This window comes from Aythya ferina, assembly GCF_964211825.1.
Source record: "Aythya ferina genome assembly, chromosome: 29".
In the NCBI taxonomy this organism is placed as follows: domain Eukaryota; kingdom Metazoa; phylum Chordata; class Aves; order Anseriformes; family Anatidae; genus Aythya; species Aythya ferina.
Window position 1 is genome coordinate 1850670 of NC_140326.1, and position 22057 is coordinate 1872726.

Genomic DNA, 22057 nt, shown 5'->3' on the forward strand with positions numbered 1-22057 from the left:
AGCCGGGCTCGGAGCGAGTTTTCCTACAGTTTTTGGGGGAAATCCCAACTCTCCCATCCCAATCCCATAAGCGAGGCGCATCCTCCCCCCCCGTGCCTCAGTTTCCCCTTCCCTGTGCAGCTGATCTCTCCGATATGGGACCCCCCCACACCCCAAAAACCCCAAGTTGTGGGTACGTGGGGCTAACGGGATGCTGGAGCTTCGTGCCAGAGCAAACGGGGGGTGTAGGGGAAGCAGCCCCCCCCCCAGGCACAGCGGGGAGGCTGATAAGAGATAAGGGCTGCAAATCCCAGAAGGTGATCGGGGTGGGGGGCCCCGAGCTGTTTGTTTGGCTCCAAACCCTGCCCCCGCATTACCAGAGAGGGACAAAAAGGGGGAAAAAAATAAAAAATAACTAAAAAAGGAGGGAAATTAAAAAAAAATAAAGAAGGGGGAGAAAAGCGCAGCACCCGCCCCACAACAACAACAAAACTCCAGAGAAAAAGGAGCTCGGGGAGGAGGTGGCGGCGGGCTGGGGGGGGGGGCAATAAAAGGAAACCCAGTTGGGCTGGCAGGGCTTTTAAAGCGACGCCTGTTTTAAAAAAAGCAGCTGCTAATTTTAACTCTCCAGTGGAAAGAGTGAGCGGGGCCTTCCAGGAGACAGCCTGGCTGCGGCCCTTCCACGTCCGCGGGGCGCTGGCGGCCGGGAGGAAACGCGGGACGGGGCGCAGGGCAGGGGGGGGACAGGGCAGGGGATGCAGCCCCCGGTCAGAGCCACGCGGCCAGGGCAGTGGTTTGGTGTGGCGGGGCTGGCTCTGCCCCCAAAGTTGAGGATTTCAGCCCCAAAAATGGTTTTCGCCCCCTCCCCGCCGGCGTCGGGATGCCCGCGGGTTTTGGCACCCGCTCGGAGCCCCCCGGAGCTGAAAGGAGACCTCAGGGTGCAGGGCTGGAGGAATCGCCCTGCCAATTCCTCCTCTCTTTTGGGATGAGAAGGGCATCCCAAAAACCCCCGGGGGGGTTGTGGCGAGACCCTACAGCTCCTCCAGCGCCCCCCTGCCCCGTGCCAAACCCAGCGGGTGAGGGGCTGCTCGTGGCTACGGCACGGTGCGATCCCAGCGGCCGCAAGCCCAGGCGTCCACCAGAACTAAACCTCCAAAATTCATAAAAAGAACGTGGCGCCAGGCCCGGCAACCTCAGGTCTCTTCTCCATGAGAGGGAAATCAGCCTTTTGCTGCAAAATCCCATAAAGAGAGAGAGGCAGCAAGCTGGCACAGCCCCTGCAGCTGGCGCACGCGGTGCCGGGCACGTGATTTCCTGAGCGGCGATGCGACTGTCTTCAGGACACGGAGGAGTCGATGCCGTTAAGGTCACGGTCCCAAGAAGAGCTCCTGCATCAGCCCTGCTCGGGCAGAGCAAATTGGGGCACAAAATGCCCATCGATCACGGGCACTGAGCGCCACGGGATGCAAGGATGTGGCTTGGAGGGGACAAAAGCGCCCGGCGCCGGTCGCCGCACGCCTCCGAGGCTGGGCCGATTCCTCTGCTCCTGTCACTCGGTGAGCCGGGGGGGGGACGAGGTTCAAAGCAGCCCCCAGAGGTGTTTTTGGAAGCCACCAGCTCCACGTGCCGGCCGTGGAGGTGCGGGGATTGCTGAGCTGCTCCTCCTTGGATCCAAACTCAACGCCTGCACCTCCAGCGGCGCCTCCAGCCCCAAACCCGAGCGCTTGTGCTGACGTAAAACACGCAGAGACACCGGCCTCCAGCAGCATTTGGGGACGAATGAAGGCTTTTAGAGATCCCGCTGCTGCCCCCCGGCATCCTGAGCGGGGCCGGGGGTGCCTCAGGACCACGGTGCTCGGGAGCCAGCCCTGTCCTCACCCAGCCCTGTGCCGTGTCCCCGGGCTCACCACGTCGCTGTCACACGCGGCAGGACAACATCGCCCGACGCTTCGCCTGCCCCCATACAGCAGGACCATCCACCGCTTCGCCCCGCGGATTTACGGCAGCAGGAGAAGTCCTTGGCCCCGACCTTGCAGGGAAATGGGCAAAGCTCTTCCCATCTCCCAGCCCCAAGCCTCCAAACAGCTCACCTGCCCCCACTCCGGCACTAAAAAAGCCATCTCAAGCCAGCCAAAGTGCTTGCTAAGCGAAGGGAAGAGAGTCCCCTCCTTTCGGGAGCTGGGCTCGGATTATTTTTAAGACCTTTCCTTTTATTGATCCGAAGAGCAGAGAGGGAACATGCATTACACGAAACCAAAGATTCCGCACGAGCGAGGGACGCGGCTTCGGCTCTCCCACAAGCTCGTTACAGCCGGCGGAGATGCAAACATTTACCGTAAGAGCAATAAAGAGGCAAAGAAGGTCAGGAAGGGAGAGCGCGCAGACACCGAGCCCTTTCTGAGCCGCACCGCAACGCCCTCCCTCCCTCCTCGTTCCTGGGGAAGGCGAGGGGACAAAATAACAGCGGCTCCTGCCCGCAGGGCTCGTCCAGCCGACTGCCCTGGGACAGCCTTGCCCACAAAATTCCCTGCCACGGGGGCTGGAAGCGCTGCCAGCCCCGACCCACGCCGCCGTGTGCCCAAGAGGCTGCTCCAAGGAGCGTGGCCGCGGTGCTCAGCCCCTCAGGTGCCCGCTGCAAAAAATTTGGAGGTGAGCTCCCGGCGAAGACGGGGCCAGGGGGAGATGCTCGTCCCGTGGAAAGCAAATCTGGGAGGAAAAGGGTTTTTTCGTCCCCCCTACCTGCTACGCGGACTCCTGCATCTTCGGATCCTGCCAGCCGAGGAGCTGCGGCCACCGCTCGTCAGTCAAGCTGCAAGAGGAAAAAGGGAACGGCCGTGAGGCTGAGGGGAGGGAGGCAGCAAATAGGGCACGGCACGGCCGGGGGGTCCCCTCCCATGGTGACCCCGCAGCCAGAGCGGGGACAGCCTGCACGGAGCCCCGGGGAAGCAGCTGAAAGCCCTGATCCTAAGAGGCGTCGGTGCCAGGAGGTGTGACGGGGCACAAGTGAGGGAAAAGGGTGACAAGAGCAAGGTGAGAGATGAGTGCAAGGACAGTGGGGAGAAAAAGAAACCGAGAAGAGCCTGGGAATGAAAGCAACCATAAAATCCAAGTGATCATTAACCCAGGGCAGGGGCAAGCGGCCGCTCCGCGCGAGCAGGGCGCTGCGGCGCGGCGCCGGGGCTCCGGCACCGACTTCCCCGTTTCCCTGCAAAGCCTTGCACGTGCCCACCGAGGAACGGCACCGACCTGCAGGCTCGGGACGCTCCCCCCCAGGGAACAAAACGCACGAGCTGGGCCGACGGCGGCCCTGGCGGGGAACCCAACGAAGCAGCCCGGGAGGAAACGCGGCGGCGAAGCTCATCCCACTCGTGACTCAGAGGCCGGCCACGGAGACGACCCACGCGGGGCAGAAACGGGCTCGCAGCCCGGTGCTGGTCACTCATTTACCAGCTGGCTTCCCGGTGTGGCCGCCACCGTCCTCCAGGTGACAGCAGCTCTGCTCCGCGGGCGAGGGGAAGGTTTCGAGGGGAAACTGAGGCACGGAGAAGCGCGCACGCGGGGCGGCGGTGGCGCAGCGCGCGCCTGCGCTCCCGAGCCGAGCTGCAGCCTCCCCCCCCCCGGCGCCTGCGAAGCAAAGCAAGGAATTGTGCTCGGCTTTCCGGCGTCCGCGTCCTCCGCTTCGACCACAAAACCAGCCTTCCTCTCCCCGGCCGCCTCCCCCCTCCCACGGCCAGCTCATTTCCTGGCATTACAAAATTCAGCCCCAACAAAGAGGGACCCAGGAGCGCGCGGCTCGCACCGGGGCTGCGCCTGCCCCCCAAAAATAACGGGGGAGCTGCGGACGGAGGGGTCCCGGGGTGACCCCGCAGCAGCTCCCGGCCACATTTTTGTCCCCACGCCACGCAGGATGGGGCCCTGTGGGCTGCAGGACAGACGGACGGGTCTGGCTCCTTCCTCTCCGCAACGGGAGAGCTGCGGGGCCGGGGATGCCGCGTTCGGCCTCTCCCCCTGCTGCACCTGCTGCATTAAAGAATTCCCAGCCCGACCAACCTGTTGGCCAAGCACGACCCTCGAGGGCCACCCCTCGGTCTCCTGTTACCAAAAAGAGCCGTGTCCTGCCACGCCGGGCAGCAGGACGGACAGACAACCAGCGGGAGCTTCGCCCTGCCCTTTGTGCCCTTTCTACCCGGCCTGGTGTCACCGCAGCAGAGCCAGGTGTCACCCACAGCCCGGGAAGGGGTGGGTGGGGAGCACCAGCGGGCCCACGGCACCACCCTCACCCTGGGGGCTGCACCCAAACCCCGACACCAGGCTGCGAGGTGTCCCCGTCCCCATCCTGCCCCGGGTGTGTGCGCCAAGCCCCTCTCCCAGGGGGTTTCTCCTTCCCTCAGCCCCCCGGTGAGGCTCAGGGCGCTGCTGCGTGGCAGAGCCCCGTGCTCCAAGCAGAGAGCTGGGTGGAGGATGTGCTAACACGGGGATTGTGCTACGAGCTGCTGCTTTTGGTTGCCAGCTGATCCCCTGAATGCAAAAAAAAATAAGGAGGGGTCACATCGAGACTCCACGGGGACCCCAAGTGCGCCCACTGGAGCCTGGAGCCGTGCCCGTGCCCACCAATACAGAAACACCTCTGCTAACGCAGGTGGCAGCACCAGTGCTTGGCCACTGCCCCCAAACGGTGGCAAAAAGGGTTTTATTTCCCCCCCCCAGGGCAAAAAAGTATTGGGTGTTCCAAACCGTGCGTTAAGCTGGAAAAAAAAACAAACAAACATACGGGAGCGGTGGAGGCGGCACAGGGCAGCGAAATCCCTTTTCGGAGTGAAATGAGGGGAGGAAAAGGGGGAAAGGGAAGGAGATTTTTGTGTCCGGCCGCACAGAAGTGCTGACCAGGCAAAAAAAATAAAAAATAAAAAAAAGAAAAAAAAAAAGAAAAAAACCTGTTCCTGTTCGGAAGCCCGAGCTTCGGTTTCGCCCCGCGTGGTGAGGGCAGAAGGAGCACGGGGCTGAGGCATGGCACTGACACCCCGACCTCCCAGCAGGATCGGTCCCACCTCGCTGCTGGAAGCCAGCCTGAGGCAAAACGAGGCGGAATTGGGCAAAACGAGGCGAAATCAGGCAAAATGAGGTGAAATTGGGCAAAACAAGGCGAAATTGGGCAAAATGAGCCTTGCTGCCCCACCAGCCTCGCGCCGCAGCTCTTATCCCCGAGGGCCTGCTGGAGGAAGGTGGCCAGGACAACCTTCCTCGCCTGGCACAGGGGGCTGGAAGGCCCTAAATCCCACAAACGAGGCCCCAGCCCCCTCATTAGATCAATCCTGAGCTAATTAAGCCGCCACCATCAGAGGAAAGCCCTGCCATGGCCGGCTCCTCACGGGGTGCCCACATCCTCAGGGCCACCAGCACCCCGTGCCACCACGGGGATGGCTGAGAACTGGGGGGGCAGTGGGAAGGAGGGGGGGGCCCATGGGGCATTTTTGCCCCCCCTTGGGGCTTCTCCATGCCAAGGGGCCAAGACGGAGGCGCAGATTGCGGAGGGGAAGAGCGGCCCGACCGCAATCTCTCCTTCCCTTTTTTCACGTTTCCTCTAGCAACGGGCCGGGGCCGCAAACATTTGGGCTCCAAACCCAAACTTCCCCCTGAGCCACTGGCCGATCCCACTCGGGGGGCTCGTCCCCCAAACCTTCTGCTGGCCCCAAACCTTCTGCTGTTTTTCTCCAGTGCCTCCAGCCCGCAGCGGCCGCTGGAAAAGAAATTAAACCCGAGGAGCCCGCGGAAACGGGGATGGGAGAACAGCGGGGGGAAGGCGTGAGGGACGCTGGATGGGACGGGAACGGGGACAACACGGGGACAAACCACGGCCCAGGTGCACCCAGGACACCTCCACGCGGTGCCCGAGGTGCCCCCAGTGCTCCCCCAGCTCAGGGACGGAGCGGGGCAGCTCCCAGCTCCAGGCAGCGATCGCCGAACCCCAAAACCATCCCCGGGCTCTTGGGGAGGTCGCCGAGCTCACGGCACGGCCCCGCCAGGAGCTGGGGGACGTGGAGGGGGGTGCCGGGGATGGGGCCGGGGAGGGGGGGGGCGGTGCGCCCGTGTGCGACCGTTGCAGCCGCCGAGTTTCGCTCTCGCCAGCTGAGTTCCCCCTTGGGCGGCGGAGATGCAGAAGCGAAACCTGCAGCTGGATGGACGCGGGTTGGGGGGGGGGGACGGCAGGGTGAGAGGCACCGGCGGGGGTCCCGGAGCACCCCGGGGTGCCGTGGTTGGGATAGGGATGCCTGAGGGGGGGACACAGAGGTGGGATGAGAGGGGGGCTCCTCGGAGGCTCGGTGCGCTCGCCCTGCTCCTGCTCCATCCCCGGCACAGCTGGGGCAGGAACGCGCCTCGTAACCCGGGGGGGGCTGCACCTGGGGTGGCCCCGTGAGCTCAGCTGTCCCCAAAAGCCCTCCTGGTGGCGACAGCGCCCCAAGGAATCCCCAGGCACCCGCTGAGGCTGCAGGGAGGGACCTGTGTGGGGTGGTCCTGGGGTCTCGGCCCTCCCCGAGCAGGGAAACTGAGGCACGGGGGGGGCCACAAAGCAAACAGCAGAGCTGGGAACGCAAATTCCCCCTCTGCAGCACCACCCCGGTGCCCGAAACAGCCCCAAAACACATCAGGACATCCTGGGGGAGGAGGGGAGAGGGGGCTCCTGGCCACAAACCCAAACGGGGGCGCCCCGTACCCCACATGCTCAGCATCTGCCCTCGCCCTGCGCTGCCTCGGGCCACATTGCCACCTGCTGGCACCATCCCGGGGGGCCCCAAGCACCCACGCACCCCGTCACGGGTGGCACCTTCCCCTCCCTGCACCCAAAGGACCGAGCAGCTCCCCGGGAAGGCCGCCCCGCAGAGGTTTCGGGGGTCGGGATCGGGGTTTTCCCATCTCCCACGCCAGGACTTCGGCTGCCCGAGGGAGGGATGTGGGAAAAGGCGGCTTCCCCCCGCAGGGTTTAACCCACGAGACCGGCAAAAAGCCTCAGAAAGGCTCCCCACAAATCAGTGCCTCCAGATTTCGGCAGCTGAAAGCATGCTACACCCCCAAAAGCAGCTGTCCCCCCAAAAAAAAAAAAAACAAACATAGCTCAGCATCTGTCCCACCGGCGTGGGCAAAAAGGGCGCCAGGTGCCCGGGTCCCATCTCAGCAGCCACAGCTTCATTTTTTGATTTTTTACTGATTTTTTTTTTACCAAACTGATTTTTTCACCCAGGTACGGGCAGCCCGGGCTGGCTGAGGAGCCCACGGGGCTAAGCAAAGTCCCGGCACCGCTCTGCTCCCTCCGAATTTCCAGCTCCAGCTCCCGCAGCGCGGCTCCGAGGCACGTCCCCAGCAGCGGGGGCAGCCCTGGCCATCCTGCCCCCGCGCAGCCGCTCTGCGACCGCTCCCCCCACGGCCTAAAAACCCCACACCCGACGCAGGGGACACGAGCCCAGTGTGTTTGTGGCCACGAGAAAATCACCTCCGAGCTTTTCTCTGCAGGGAGAGGGAAGGAGGGAGGGGGAAGAGGCGCTGGGAACGGTCTCATGGTGCCGGCCGGCCAGGAGCTCGCTGCACCACGAGCCGTGGTGGTGCTGGAGCTGCCGTGTGGCTCCGAGCCACTGCACCATGGGGATGGGAGGGTGAAAGTGCAAAGGATCCGTCCAAAATGCCCCCAAATGAGCCAGGGTGCCAGGGTGCGTATCCACGGGGCACGGATCCACGCACCAGGGGACGCATCCACGGGGCACGGACCCATGCACGGGACAAGCTCCAGGTGACCCCACGCCCGCCAGCACCGCTCGGCTCATCGGGTCCAAACTCCAGGGCCACCGGGTGAGGCGGGGCAAGAGGCAGGTACCGGAGACAACGGGAGTGAGAATGGGGAAAAAAGGAGGATAATTAGGAGCCCGGACCCCTCGCCGCCCGCACTCGGCTGTCGCCTGAGTCAGCAGCAGCAGCCGCCGGCCCCCCCCGGGAGGTTTTGTAGGGCCGCAGCCTCCCCGGGCAGCTCAGCCCTGCTCTCCCTATGGAAACCAAACAAACACGCTGGCCCTGACAGCCCTGACAAACACGGCAGGGTGTCCGGCACCCTCCGGCCGCAGCGGGGGAGCTGGGAGGGGGCCAACGTCTGCGGTGGTCCCCCGACACCTCGCAAACCACCAGGAGGACGGAGGCAGGGTGGGCACGAGCCGGGTGCGGGGACCCCCGCACGCTCGCCCGGGTTGGGAAATCGCAGCTCAGCTCCACGCTGGGAGCCAAAAGGGGTTTTTAAACCTGCTTCTCCAGGGAAAAATCCTTCGTTGAGCCTCCAGTGAGGCACGGGATGCCTCGGAGGGGTGCACCTAAGGCTGGCTCGCACTCCGGACCCTCTTCGTCCCCCAAAACATAGCAGGAACCTCCAAAAAACAGCCAGGACCCCCAGGAAAAGCTGGGGGCTAAGCAGCAGCCCCCACACGGAGAAGGAAACCAGCCCCAGGGGTACCCACACCGTGAGTCCAAGCCCCCAAATGGCTCTGGGGATCCCCACGGCACAGCGGGGCTGGCGAGCGTCCACATCCACTCTACGGGGTGAGGACGAATTCCTACAGGGGTTTCACCACCTCCACCCCACGTCCACCCCAACGGCAGCTCCCGGCCTCCACCTGCTTCTTCCCCGGGCTGGAAATCCGAAAAAAAATCTCTGCAGGAAGGATTCCGAGGCCGCTCGCCGTCGAGGCGCGGCGCTGGCGCATTCGGTGCCGTCGTCACCGACTCCCACACCGCCCCCGCCACGCGTCGCCGCGAGGGGAAAGCAGAAGGGGGGATTTTGTGGGCACCTACGGAGCAAGCAGAAGATCTCGCTGGGTAATTTGGTTAAGCAGCCAACCCAGCAGCACGGATCCGTAGGAAATGGGGCTTGGCCGCCCCCCTCGGCCCCTTCCAAGCACCAAAACGCAGCCCCCGGAGCCACGGGAGCTCTGGGCACTCAAAAATCGTCTTCTGTGGCCTCTGGTCGTAGCTGGGAGGTCTCTGGCACAAAGCTCAGCTTCACAGCGCGGCACCCTCGGTGCTTTTTTTTCCTCCCCTTAAAGCCCCAGCTTCGAAGTCCTGTAATTTACAGCGAAAATCACAGCTTTCCGATTTGAAAGGGAGGGAGAGAAAAATCTCCCCGGCCCGGGAGCCAATTAAAACAAGTGGAAAGCGGTCGGTTTGCTTTGTAATCTCGGGATTTTTTTACTTTTTTTTTTTTTTTGGAGCTAATCTCCAGGCAGGGTCGTCTGCTGCAGCACGCGCCGTGCCGCCCTGTCCAGGCCGGCAGCTCGAGCCCTCGCTCTCCCCTCCTGCCCTCTCTGCTCGCATTTATCCCGAGTTTTTTCTCAGAATTACTCTGCGAGGCCAGAGACACAACATCGGGGCGGCTGGAAACCTTACAACAGGGGATTTTGCTCTCTTGCCGCCTCTCTGTTTTATGAAGAAGGGAGTTTTGTGCTTTAAAAATACTCCTCTCGCTTTGAGTTTTCCCTGCTCGGCACGGGAAGGCTCAGAGGGAGGAGGAACCCATCCCTGGCCCTGTTTGCTCCCTCCTTCGTGGGAGAAAAACGTGATCCCGCTCCTAACCCGGCTGCAAAAAAGGCAGCTCCCAGGAACCGCAGGAAAATGGAAAGTTTTAGGAGTGCAAAGGCCCAGAAACACCCAGGGACTGCACTAAAATGGAAAGTTTGAGGAGCGCAAAGGATCAGAAACCCCCAGGAATGGGGTTTGACTTCTTTTTCCAGCCCGGACCCGGCAGCATCTCAGCCTGGACGCCCCGAGCCATCCGTCCGCTGCCCCCAGCACCGCGGTGGGGCGAAGCTGCCCAGGAATTCCAACCGGGTTGCATTTGCCCTATTTCTTTATCAGCCTGGAAACCGCGCTGCTTTCCCAGCTGCAGAGGCAGCTCCGTTCCCAAGAACCACCGAAAAGCCGCGACCTCTTTCCAGGATCGTGCAGCAGGCGGTGGCAGGGAGCCAGCGCTAAGCAAAGCGCAGGAAAAGGGGAGCGAGGCACTCACGGGACCCCGCAGAAATCGCCTGGAGAGGGGCACCGCAGCGGGACGGGCGGCCACAAGGGCACACGAAGCCCAGCTGATCATCCACACGCTGGGAATTTCAGCATTTGGGGTTCCCCGTGGAGACCCCGTTACGCCAGGCGGTGCCGGACCCCTCATCCGGCTCGTGCCGAAAGCACGAGCTGCAAAACGGGCCAAGAAACGCCACGGCGGGGGGAGCGCCCGAATTACCAGCTTCTTCTTGTGATTTTTAGGGCTTTTTGCTTTCCGTCGAGGCGAGGAGAGGGCCCTCGGCTCGGCTGGTGGGGACAAGGACGCGCGGACACGGTGCCCTTGGGATCCACCAGCAGCAGAGGTCGGGCAGGAAGGCGGTGGCAGCGGCGGCGACGTTTTCGCCACCAAAGCTCCTCTTCAGGGCCACGTTCCTCAACCTCCAGGACAAAATGAGAAGCAGGGAGAGAAAGAAATCCCACCAAATGTTGTTTTTTTTTTTTTTCAGGGGTGGGAGGAATAATACAAATAAATAAATAAAGCCAGGAGCCCTCTCCCTCGCCGCAATGGTTTTTCATTTTCAACCAGATAAAACTGAGCCTAAACTCTGACTGCTCGCTTATCCCTTTTATGCTCGCTTCCTTGTTTGCATGCGCATGTGGGAATGTGTGGGTGTGTGGTTTTTGTTTTGCTTTCTGCAATCGCTCTGCAGACCATCTCCCGGTGCCTTGCAGCTCGCAGCTTCCTCAGCCCCGCTCCATCATCCGGCCGGGCGCGCTTTCCGCCCCTCTGCTCTTCTCCCTCTGCTCTTCTCCCCCTCCAGCGCAGCTCCCGGACCCCAGCTCGGAGCATTTTGGGGACAGGACATGGGGAAGAGGGACGGAGCAGCAGGCACCAGCCCCAGCCTCCCTGCGGGAAGGCGGCTGCTCCCCCAGGGAAGGAATCCGCCCCGCGGTGCGCCCCTGCCCGATGCCCTCTTTAAAGCTCGGAGCAAGGGGAAGGATTTGAGGATTTGAGGGGAAGGATTTGAAGGATTTGCAGCCCCCCAAAAATACCCCTGAGAGCACCCAAACCGAACTCCAGGAGTGTTTAACATCACGGCACCACGACAGCACGGGGAGCGATGGATGAGCCAAAGAATTGAGATGGCCACGATGACGCCCCACAGCGAGGACACGGGGACAGGGGGTGCCCCCGTGCTGCTCGTGCCCCTCCTCGCCCCCCACCAAACCCTGGAGGGGCGCTTTCGGCCCTGGCCGTGCCACCCCGGCTCCACCAAATAACGCCCCGCGTGGCTCGAAGCCCTAACTGGATAACGAGCTCCCAACGAGAGCCTAATGAAGGATTAGCAAAAGGCAGTTTAAAGAGATTAAGGCAGGGCGCAGCACCCAGCTGGCCGGGGGGTTTTACGGGTGAGGGTTTATCCGAGCCCCAAATTTCAGCCCCTGCGAAAGGCAGCCTCCACCAAGGGGCTGTGGATTCGGGGTGGCTTTTAGGGGCTGAGGCTCACGCCGGGAGGACGGCGGCGCACCAAAATCGCGAGCGGCGTCGCAAAGCCCTGCCCAAGGCGCCCTAAAACGGAGCCGGTGGCTCCCTTGATCTCTCCCCTCCCACACCCAGCCCTTCCATCTGCATCCCAGCTGCGAGCGCCGCGATGCTCCGGCCCCGGCCGGCCCTAATGACTGCTGATGTTATCCACCCCGGCCCCGAGCCTTGCGAGGAGCCCCAGGGAAGCAGGTACTCAGCTCTCCTTCGGGGAAAGGGATTAATATTCATTTCTTGGCTCTGCACAAAGCGGAGCGAGGAGTCAGCCCTCGCCTCAAAAGAGCTCGGCGCGACTGCCAGCCCCGCGCGCTCGCAAAGGTCAGGAAGGAGCCTGCCTCGGCCGAAGGCAAGGCACCGAGCTTCCAAAATAGAAAGCGGCGGCGCGTTGGGGGTTTGCTCTTTGTTTGTTTTGCCCGGCGCTTTTCTACTCCGGCCGCAAACACCAGAAACTTTCAGCTCCCAAGAAGCGGCCGCCCGACGGCCTCGCGCGCGCCTGCACGAGGAGCCGGGGCTCCGGGCCACGCGCCCGAACGGCGGCCATGCCCCGAAATGAAAAAAGGGTGGAAATTAAAAAAAAAAAAAAAGGGGGCAGCGCCCCACGGCCGCGTCCCACCAGCCGGGGCCACCTCGAAAACCCAGCCCAAAATTTGGAGGCGAAGCGAGGCGACCAGGAGGGATCTGGGGAGGGCCGAGAGGGGATCTGACCGCCAGCCCCCGCCAGGGCCCTACCAAAACAAATCAAAGGAAGATGTTTGGAGCGGCTCCAGCTGTTTACTGGTGACGCAGGCGGAGGTATAAATAATTAGCCGGCCGGGATTCTGTTCGCAGGCTCCTCGCCCTTATCTAATCGCATCTCGCGGCGACGCGGCCCCGTCCCCTCCCTGCCCGAAACGTCTCGAGAAAACCAGATGCGAAACGGAATTAAAAAACCAGCACCGAGACCACCAGTTCAAACCAGCAATCCCACTGCACGCTGGACACTCGGCCCCGAGCACCCGGGGCTCCAATCCCACCCTTTGGGTAAAAGGGAGGATTTTTCCCCAGTGGGAGCCCTGCCCGCGGGCCGGATCCGGCCCCGCAGCCCTCTCGCCCTGCCTGTGCCAGCCCCGCTCGGGCAAAACAGGGCCTGGGGACGGTGACAGGGCTCAAAACGCCCCCCCCAGCACCACCCTCCTGTGTCCAGCCACCGCGGAGAGCAAGGAAGCGCTCGGATGCTGCCGGTCCCCAAAAATAACCCACCCGCCACGGCTTCGGCACCGCGCGGCGACGGCACCCGCACCCAACAATCCGATTTTGGTGATTTTGACAGCTCGGGATGACCTGAGCCGATCCCCTCCGGTCTCAGCGGGGTTCAAGGGGAGGGGAGAAAGCAACAGCCCCCTGCCCCGACGCCCCCACCTCGGTCCCCCCCGAGGATGCCCCAAAGCCACCGCCCGCCGCGCGGCCGGAGAACCCAAGCCGGTGTTGGAAACTTACTGAGGAAATTGGCCGCCCAGCTCCACCAGGCTGCTTGTCCCTACTGGTGGGAAAGTCTATAAATCTCTAATAAAGAAAAAAAAAAAAAAAAAAAGAAAGAAAGAAAGAAAAAAAAAAAAAAAAATCCCCTCCCATTTTATTCCTCCCCCCACCCCGCTCCCTTCCCCAGGATTGCGAAACCGAGAGGGCAGCCGGGGCTTGGATCTGCAGCATTGCTGAGTTCCTACGGAGTCTGGGCTTCCTGCCACCAGCAACAGCGGCTCTGGGGGTGTGGAAAAAGGGAGGAAAAAAAAAAAAAAAAAAAGAAAAGAAAACGGGGAAAAAAAAAAAAAAAAAAAGTCCTGTTTATTTTGGGGGATGAGAGAGAAAACTTGCAATGCGCAAGCCGTGGGGAGGCGGGGAGCGCGGCTCCGGCGTTCGGGACGGGAAGGTTTGTGCCCCCCCTGTAAGGGTCCTCCCCATGGGGTCTCCACCACGTCCCCCTTTTTCCAGCTCCAGCCCGGCCATGGAGCTCAGCCAAGGGCACCCCGACCGGGTCACGGCCACCCCGGGGTGCTCGGGGGCACCCAAAGGTGCCGAGGGCGGCTCTGCCCCGCGGCGGCAGCGGGAATTACCGGGGACAGGCTGGCAGAAAAGCCTGACCCAGATTCCCCTCCAGCCTGATCCCTCGGTGAAGTCATAATCCTCGGAGGGCTTCTGGTCCTTTTTTTTTTTTTTTTTTTTTTTTTTTTTAAATACATCCCCGAGAGTTGCCACGGAAACGGCGGTGATGCCATAATTTCAGCATTATAGACTTCAGCGCGAGAAGAGGAGGGAGAAGAAGGCTGAAATATGGACGAGCTGCGCCGGGGATGCTTTTAGGGGAAAAAAGCAAGCAGGGGCAGGCGGAAAGGTCCTGGCACGGGACCCTTGGGTGCTGTTGGGGCAGCAACAGGGGAGCTGCCGACCCCGTAGGGCTCAAAGAGGGCGGCAGAAGCTCCCCAAAGCAGGGCAGGGTGTGGGGTCCCAAGGCCCCAGTGCCCTGTTTTGGGGCAGCCCCAGCTCCATCCAGCGCTGCAGCACCCGGTGGGTGCCAAAAGCAGCTGGGTTTTGGCAGGAAGAGAGGCCCGGCCTTCCTGATTCCGTCCCATCCCATCCCATCCCCTTCCCCATCCCCATCAGGACTCGAGCCACCAGCTCGCCCAAGAGCAAACCCAGCAGCTGCTCCCCATTTCTGCAGGGCCAGGAGACACCCCTGGGTGCTCTCAGCTCCAAACTTAGGGATTTTGGCCCCAAACAACCCTTGGGCAGGTGCCGGCAAGCTGTAGGGTTGGAGGTGACCTGCGACCAGCCAGGAACCAAACTGGTGCCACGGGGACTTCAGCACCCAAAGGCCAGGAGCCTGAAGCCCCCGCTGCCACGCAGGGATGGGAAAATCAAACCGATTTAAGCCACGTTTCCATCTCCCCTCCCGCACCCCTTCCAACCCCACCGCCGGGCACTGAAGCGGCGCCGGCGGTGATGCAAACTTTCCGAAAAGGCTCGCAAATAAAAATAAGGTGACACACAACACAGCTCCGCGCGAACGCCGCCCAACGGCCCATGACCCGCGGGCTGCCTGCGCTGCGAGGGCTCGCGGGTCCCAGAGGAAGCCCGAAAACCCCGGGGACGCCGCGCCCCGTGCGCCCCACGCCGCGCTCGCCCACGCGGGGAGGCGAGGACGAGGTGCCCTGCTCTGGTGCACGGCACCCAGCACCGTGCTGGCACCCAGGAACCGGCCTTGGTCCCGTGTCAGATCTCGGGTGCAGCCCAGCGAGGGGCTCGAGGTCCTGGACACGGAGCCACACAATAAAAAATCACACTTGGATAAAAAAATCACGGTGTGTTGGGGCCGAAATGTGGCCACGGCGCAGGGCAGTTGGTGGCGCACAGCAGTGATGGGACTCTGCAAAAATCCTGCTCCTTGTGCACAGCTTCAGGACGGGGGCAGAGCCCCCAAAAGGGGCGTACGGCCTCGGGGAGGAACCGTTTTGTTCCAGTCCCCAAACGGGAAGCAACCCCCAAAGCCGCCAGCCCCCGTGGCTGACCCCGCAGCCCTTGAGCCACCAGGGTTGCTTTGAGCAGTGACCCGAGCTCCGTATTTAGCCCCGGAGGCATTCATCTCCGCCAGGCTAAAAACAAATCGGCATTTGCATCACAAAAAGACCCCCTGTTCGCTCTGTGCCTGTGTAGCATCGCCCCGAGGACGCATGCAAAGCAGCCTTCCTCCCTTGCCAAGCAGAAGGCGCTGAAGGTCACGCGAGCGGATGCCGAGCTCGCCATGCCTGCTCCTCGCTGCTGGAAAGGACGAGGCAAGAACGTCCTCCCTCGCGGGGAGCCTCTCCCGACCTTCCCGGGCACAAGTGCAGCTGGAGCAGCGCTTTTTGCCGCCCAGCAGCACTGAAAATGCTGTTGGAGAAACACACGGCCGCCTTCTGGCCTTGGAGACCGCCAGGACCAGAGGGCTGCCAACGCTCCTCGCTCCTTCAGCCTCTCCTCCTTGCTCCTAGAGCCAGCCTCATCCCTGAGGCAGCAAATCCCATCCCCGCAGGGCACGGTGCGGGGCTGCTCGCCCCGAGCACCTCTCCAAGGCACGAGGGCGAGCTGGTGGAGGTGAAACCAAGCCCTGCAGGAGGATGAGGACGGTGCCACGCATCCCAGCGCTCACCCGCGGCCACGCGGGCTCGCAGCCGTGCCCCAGCTCATCGCTGTTTTGTTTTGGGACCGAGTCCCTCGGCGAGCCTGCAGCAAACGTGCTGCTCCCAACGCCCTTCTCCCTCGTGGCACGGGGACCTCGCTGTCCCCACAATCCACTCAAAACCCGGGCGCAACGCGAGCGTGCGGGGAGCGCGCCAACCCCCCGAGGCACCGGCACCGCCCCAGAAGACAGATGCCTCTCTCCCCCTGCAGTAAAATGCCAGCTATATCGAGAGGATTGATGAAGGGAGCAAGAAGCAGCATACCAGCCACCAGCTGCCGCGGGAAGAGGCTTGGCTGCCTTCGCCACCAGCATCCTGCTCCAACCATTTGTTCTGCTTCTATTTTAAAAAGCGCAGGGGCTCGGCGCTCCGCGGCTCCCAGCCTCCCCACCGCCGAGGGAGGCGGCGGATTTCTTGCAAAGCCAAGAGGCAGCGACGGCTCCGCGAGCGATCTTGGCAGCGGCTCCGCGCGGGGCCGGGGATATTTTGGAGCCAGCGAGCGGAGAGGTGCTAGTTTTCCCCGCGGCGTGTCGCGGGCGCGTGGGAAGGGCGGGCGCGCCGAGGTTGGGGACTGCTCCGTGATTGATCGGTGCCTCGAACCCAGGAGCTGGGGCTCCTCCAGCTCGCTGCTAGCCGAGTTGGTGCCCAAAAGCAAAGATTGGGGCCGGCGAGGAGCACCCCAGGAGTTGGAGGGGACCGGAGCCCCTCGGTGGCACACCAGAGCAGTGCGTGAGGTGCCTGGGCACGCGGCTCGGCCCCCTCGCCTTTGTCTCCTCGCTACCTGCGCACGCTCGCCTCCAGCCCAGACTTTTCTCAAGGGCAGGGACCGGTCCCCGGGGAGCCCTCGGCGCGCTCCTGGCAAGGAAGAAGGTGAAAGTGCTGGATTTTTAACAACCTGCCCCATTTCAGCCGCTCGAACCCGCTGTCCGGCACCGGGATCACGGCTCACGCAGCAACGCGGACCCAAGGGTGCCCTGGGTGTCAAAACATTCACAGCCACCAGCAGGCAGGATGGGCACGACGCACGGCAGCTCCAGGCCACCAAACCCCAGGCTCTGATCCTCGTTATTTATCATCACAGCCCCCCGACACAGCCCCAAATGGTTTTGTTTCATCCCGAGACGCTGCGTTCGGTGCAGACCACCGGATCCGCACGGTTACAGGACAGGATGTTCTCGGTGACTGCAGCGTGTAAAAAAAAAAAAAAAAAAAAAAGTCAAGCTGGTCAAAATAACTCGTCCACATTTTTCTTTTTCTTCTTTTTTTTTTTTTTTTTTTTCCCCTCCCTGTCAGTGGAAACTTCTGCCGCGGCCCCGTGTCTCAAGGTTACTGCTCAGGGTGGGGGAGGATTTCAGGTTTTACAACTGAAAAATTCCAGACAGAAACACAGAAATGTTTCTTTTTCTTTCTTTCTTTCTTTTTTTTTTAACCAAACGGCAGCCATTCATCCCATTTTTTATCGTTGATCTCCAGTTCGGTGCAGCAGGTTTTCGGCAAACCCTGCTTTTTCCACCCTCCCCGATTTTGATGGTTTTGGTAGGATACCCTCAGTGACCGGGGAACGCTTGGCATTATCAGCTCCTGCCTGGAAGAAAACCACTCAAAACAAATTTAAGCCCCGACCCTTTCCCCACCTGCACAACACGAGGTGAGTTCCTGGGGCCTGGCAGTTTTTCCCCTGAAATCTTCCGATAATTGGAAAGGGAAAAACTCGCTTTCGAAAACGTTTCATCTTAAAAATAAAAAAAAAATAAAAAAATAAAAAAATAAAAATAAAAATGGACACCTTCCAAAAGGATGGAGAAGAGGCACGCTGTTCCAAAAGGCACTCGCGTTCAAAAAGGAAGATGAAAAGTTTCAGCCAGGGCTATTTATAACCCCTGCTCATCCCCAGCGGCGGCACCTTTCAGCCGTACCGTGCGCCCCGGGCAGGTAATGCCCCACGATCCCACGACAGCCCCGGCACCGTGCCGTGCCAAACCGTGCCAAAGGACCCCGTGCTGCTTGGGAAGGGGCAGCAGATACAGCAAAAACTGCTGAAAATAAAATAAAATAAAATAAAAAATCCCATAAGGAGATAGGGAGCTTGTTACACCCTCACCCTATTTATTGCCGTTGCTTGCCCCTGTTATACCCAGCAGGGAACACGGCAGCCCCCTGCCCTTGGGTTCAAGCCGGTGTCAAAACCAACTGCTGCTGGCACGCGGGGAGGTTCGGGAGCTGTGGCTTTGCCACGTGTGCCTCCAAAAAGTGCCGACGTGGCACCGGCACCGCGTGGGACGCCGTCCCTCACCCCGCTCCCCGAGCAGCCCCGTTGGAAGGGGGCACCCGGGCAGCTGCTCCTGCTGGAAAGGATCCTTGCCCAGGATGCTGGCTGGCAGCTGCCTGAAGTTCTGGAAAGGGAACCGACTCTTCTCTTCCTCCCTGCTCCTAAATAGGTCATTTAATTACCACCTTCCCAAACCCAAAACAACGCTGACTCAAGGCGCGAGGTGGGAGCGCTGCAATTCCACGCCACACAATGCCCAAGAGCAGCCCAGAGGCACGGTGCCGGCCTTTCCTCGACGTGAGGGTCCCCCCGAGTCCCCCACAGACCCCCCTGGCACGGGGGCACAGACGGCGAGGCCCTCCGGCTTTCAATTAGCCCCGTTTAATTAAACCGAGGAGGGTTGGGAACGCAGGTGCCCGGCGCACGGTGCCGGCCGAGCCCGCGGAGCAGCGATGCTCCGAGCGCAGGCACGGAGGAGCTGGAGGAAAAAGGAGGGGAAGCAGCGTTTCAGCGGGCGTTGCGCAAACGGCTCCGTGCCCTGCTCGTCCTCGTCACGCCGCCACGACTTCACCGCGCAGCGCCCGGGTGCCTGCAGGGTGGTGGCCGCCGCCTGACACATCCCCACGCAGCACCGGCCGGCCCGACCGGCTCCCACCGAGGCTCCTCTCATGCTGAAGGGCGTTTTGGGGACGGGATCCCTCCTCTCGCACCCCCCAGGACCACGCTGCAGGGTTTGCATCCCCGCTGGTACTCAGGGGATGAGGCTGGGGCACGCGGGGGCAGGATGCGCCCGCAGCGTTGCTGTCGGAGCAGAGCTGGAGGCGCTGGGGGACACCCCCTTGTTGGAGGGGGTCACGTTTTCCTGTTTTCCTGCAAGCTCTGGGGGCCAGCACGCGGCCCCCCTGCAAAAAATCATCCCAGGAGGCAAAGGGCTCAGGCACTCACCTGCTCCGGGGTCACTCCTGCATTAAGGAGCAGCCTCGTCGCTGCCTCTGCACCGCGCACGCCTCTCCCCACCACGCATCCCCCTCGGGAAGGGTGCAAAAACGGGACGGGGCTGCCCAGAAAACTCTCCCGACACTCCCCCCTTTGCCAAGAGAAAGCAAAGCCGCGGCCCTCCCCCAGAATAAATCCCTCCGAACCTATTTCCCCTGCGCTTAACAAGCCCTCGCTCCACGCAGGCACTTTTTTGGGTTAAGTGATGCAAGCCCTCGTCCTTTTTTTTTTTTTTTTTTTCAAGCGCTGGGGAGCTACAGCAGGGAGACACCAGGAGCGAGGGCAGGAGAAAGGAGAAATTAAAGAGAAAAAAAAAAAAAACACCACAGGCAAACAGAAGTGGAGTGCGAGATGAAAAGCGACAGCTCGGTGAAGGTAGAGCTGCTGGCAGGCAGACGGCTAGATCCATCTTGAAAGCAAAAGCAAACTGCTGCTCAAACAAGGCAGAGGGAAAAGCTAGAGGTCTGCCGGCACTGCCTAAGCTCTGATCAAACAAAATGATTAACAAATTTCGGCTCTTTATTGAAAGCTTCTCTAATTAGAAGAAGAAAAAAAAAAAAAAAAAAAAAAAGATGGAGGAGGAAAGGGGGGGGGATAAATAAATAAAAAAAAAACCCTTGAGAGGAGCGTCGGGTGGAAAAGCGGCGGCGCCAGGGACCGATCCTGCTCCTCGTCCCTGCTGCTGCGGGAGGGACGAGCGGCTCGGTGTGCGGGATCGTGGCCGAGGGTACGGGATCGTGGCTCTGCCTCATCCTCCCCGTTCCTCCCTGCCCCTGCTCTGACTCACCCCGGCTCGGCTCGGCTCGTCGCTACGGCCGCGGCCTTCCTGGGGGGAAGGACTGTCATCTGCAATCCGCTCACCTCCGAACTCCGGGGCAGCTCAGCCTCTAGGAAGCGCTAAAATAACCAGAATTAAAAAAAAAAAAAAAAAAAAAAAAAGAAGAAAAGAGTCCCTGGCCCGAGGAGCTCGCCCTCCGAACAGATGGGACGGCTACGGGGCGAGGCACGGGGATATTTTTAGCTCTGGTTGCAGATGGGGAAGTCCGGCACGGCGAGGCTCAGCCAGCATCCACGCGGCAGCCCACGCCGCTGCCCCTGCCCTGGTGGGCTGAGCTGGGTGCGCACCCCCCCGGGCTCCCCCCCGGGATTTAACGGGGCGCTGCCAGCTCCGTTCCCAAACCCCGAGCGCCACGGCCACGCCGCAGAGCACCTATGGTGGGATTTTGGGGGACGGGGATTTTGGGGGACAGGGGTGATGCCGGCGACGCGCGTCCCTCCTCTCCCGAAGCTGGGGGCAGCCACGGCGAGCCGGCGGAGGCTGCTTGGAGAAAAACACCTCGAAAATCGCTGCCCCTCGCCGAGGCCCTGACACGTTTCGGGGTCGAAACGCAAAAGGGCCAGGCTGGGATGCCTGCGGCGGAGCTGGCACCGAGCTGTCCCCTTCGGCCAAAAAACCCCAACGGGCCCCAAACAAGGGCCGGGAGCGTCGGCCTCGCCGTGCCGAGGAGCCGCAGCCTCTACCTGGCCTCCCGGGCGGCCGGGGCCACCGGGTCGCGCGTTGGACACTTTGGGCTTTGTTCTCCCGTGCACAAAGAGGCTTTTACACGGCCCTGGAAGCACGGAGGGACCTCGGAGTGGATGCGGTTTATGACCATATTTAGGCTCCTTGACGTCGCCAGAGTCGCGCTAAAGGGCCGGGGGGGATTGGAGAATCGGGGCCCCGCTCCTTTCGCTTGGAGCAACCGGGGGAAAAAAATAAAAATAAAATCCACCCCGGCACCGGCCGCGTCCCCACCCCGGCACCGAGCGCCCGCCGCGGCCAGCGCCGTGCGAGCAGGGAGGGGGCACCGGCCCCCCCCGGCCTGGCCCAGCACGGCCCCACGGGGAAGCTGAGGGACTTCCCAAGGTGACCCCGTGACAAAGCCGGCGCTTCGTGGGGTCCCCAAGGTCCCCCCCAAGCCCCCCGCCGGACCGAGCGGGTGGGCAGGGAGGGGGACACGCGGGTGGCCGCGGGGTGGCTGGTGCCAAAAGGCAGCACCCGGCCGTGCCCAGACCCTCACAGCCAGGCCTTTCACCTCGACCCCATTAAATCCCCTCTTATCCCTCCCCGGCAGGACCCCCAACCCCCGTGCCACCAAAACCCCGAGCCCCCTGCCCGTTTTCGCCCCGGCGGCGCCGTCCCCCGAGCAGCGGGGCCGCCAACCACCTGCTCCCGAGCCGGCACAAGTGCGGATGCCTCAGCCTGGCAAAGCCATGACAACTGCAGAATTTGAAGGGCACGGGGAGGAGGGAGGGAAAAAAAGGAAAAAGCCGCCAGGCCCTTCCAGAGGGCCGTGACCTTCAGGAGCCCGCCGCCAGCGCTCCCCCACCGCCCCCCGCCCGCAACCGGAGCGGTCCCGGGGGGGCCGCCGGAGCTGGTGCCGTCCCCCAAGTTTGGGGCTGTCGGCACCGAACCGGTCCGGGGATGGGGAGAAAATAGCGAGAATCGAGCTTACCTGCACCCAAAAAAGCGCTGCTCCTCGCTTTGGGGGGGGGGGGACACATGGGGGGGGGTCCCAGCCCGCGGGCACGGCCCCGTCCCCAGCGAGGTTTGGGGCTGGTGAGCCCGGGTCCAGCTCGGCCCTAAAAGCCCACGTGGGTGCCCTAAAAGCTCAGAGGTTTCGGAGGGGCAGGATCAGGCCCTCCCCAGGAAAAATGGGGGGGGGGAGAAGGGGGCAGGAGGCTCGCCCCGGGGGGATTTGCAGCAACCCGGCCGGGGGGCTGTGGGGGTGTCATCATGGGGGGGGACACAGGAGGGGACACCCCGATTTGTGGCCGGGGCTCCGGGATGGGGAAGGAAGCCGTGGGTGCGTACGGGGGGGGGGGAGGGGGAAAATATTAAAAAAATATAAAAATGAAAATAAAAAAAGGCGACGACAAAGCTTGGGGAGGGGGGGGGAAACGGCTGGGAAGGAGACGGCGGAGGGCGAGGAGGCCAAACGGCGGATGGAGGCCCCCCCGGCAGCGAGCGGGGGGCTTCGTGCCCCAAACCCCGAGCCCCACGAACGGCAG

The 22057-nt window shown here is 62.2% G+C and overlaps 1 protein-coding gene across 11 annotated transcripts in view; it reads right to left on the reverse strand.

The window, feature by feature from the left end:
- Positions 1-22057, reverse strand: part of MEF2D (myocyte enhancer factor 2D) — a 61836-nt gene that overhangs the window by 34118 nt on the left and 5661 nt on the right. For 8 of the 11 annotated variants that reach the window (XM_084500562.1, XM_084500569.1, XM_084500566.1 and 5 more), the window contains exon 2: positions 2719-2788. The exons of 1 other annotated variant lie outside the window; for it this stretch is intronic. The gene's annotated coding sequence lies outside the window, so the exon portion shown is untranslated. Of the gene's footprint in view, positions 1-2718; positions 2789-3225; positions 3517-13024; positions 13077-22057 lie in introns of those variants that run through there. 2 more of the 11 variants (XM_084500564.1, XM_084500565.1) reach the window with 2 other exon arrangements.